The sequence below is a fragment of the Arachis hypogaea genome, chromosome 5 (genome assembly GCF_003086295.3).
Source record: "Arachis hypogaea cultivar Tifrunner chromosome 5, arahy.Tifrunner.gnm2.J5K5, whole genome shotgun sequence".
Taxonomy (NCBI): Eukaryota; Viridiplantae; Streptophyta; class Magnoliopsida; order Fabales; family Fabaceae; genus Arachis; species Arachis hypogaea.
In genome coordinates this window covers 47,553,318-47,554,423 of record NC_092040.1, presented here as the reverse complement: position 1 = coordinate 47,554,423, position 1,106 = coordinate 47,553,318, and the positions used below count along the sequence as shown (strand labels likewise).

Here is a 1,106-nt window from a genome sequence, read left to right as displayed (position 1 = left end):
GTGCATTTTACAAACCATTCAGACTCTGAGAAATCATATTGACTTGCTGAGTCAACATTTTGTTCTGAGCCAATATGGCATTTAGAGCATCAATTTCAAGAACTCCCTTCCTCTGAGGCGTCCCATTACTCACAGGATTCCTTTCAGAAGTGTACATGAACTGGTTATTTGCAACCATATCAATGAGTTCCTGAGCTTCTGTAGGTGTCTTCTTTAGGTGAATAGATCCACCTGTAGAATGGTCTAATGACATCTTAGACAATTCAGACAGACCATCATAGAATATATCCAGGATGGTCCATTCTGAACGCATGTCAGAAGGACACTTTTTGGTCGGTTGCTTATATCTCTCCCAAGCTTCATAGAGGGATTCACCTTCTTTCTGTTTGAAGGTTTGAACATCTACTCTAAGCTTACTCAGCTTTTGAAGAGGAAAGAACTTGGCTAAGAAAGCCGTGACCAGCTTATCCCAAGAGTTCAGGCTATCTTTAGGTTGAGAGTCCAACCATAATCTAGCTCTATCTCTTACAGCAAAAGGGAAAAGCATAAGCCTGTAGACCTCGGGATCAACCCCATTGGTCTTAACAGTATTACAGATTTGCAAGAATTTAGTTAAGAGCTAAAAAGGATCTTCTGATGGAAGTCCATAAAACTTGCAATTCTGTTGCATCAAAGAAACTAATTGAGGCTTTAGCTCAAAATTGTTTGCTCCAATGGCAGGGATTGAGATGCTTCTTCCATGGAGGTTGGAATTTGGTGCAGTAAAGTCACCAAGCATCTTCCTTACATTGTTGTTGGGTTCGGCCACGTCTACTTCTTTTTCGAAAATTTCACTAAAGTTCTCTTCAGAGTGTTGTGTTTTAGCTTCTCTTAGCTTCCTCTTTAGAGTCCTTTCAGGTTTCGGAGCAGCTTCAACAAGAATGTTCTTATCCTTGCTCCTGCTCATGTGAAAAAGAAGAGAACAGAAAAGAAGAGGAATCCTCTATGTCACAGTATAGAGATTCCTTTATGTGAGTAGAAGAAGAAAAAAATAGAAAAAGGAGAAGAGAAAAATTCGAACACAGAGGAGAAGAGAGGGTTCGAATTTTGAGATGAAGAGAAGTGTT

General features: G+C 39.8%; 1 non-coding gene across 1 annotated transcript; it reads left to right on the top strand.

Moving 5' to 3' along the window:
• The first annotated feature begins 311 nt into the window (after positions 1 to 311).
• Positions 312 to 415, top strand: LOC112805068 (small nucleolar RNA R71). Its single transcript, XR_003203680.1, has one exon. It is a non-coding gene; the product is annotated as a small nucleolar RNA R71 (small nucleolar RNA).
• Positions 416 to 1,106: the final 691 nt, after the last annotated feature.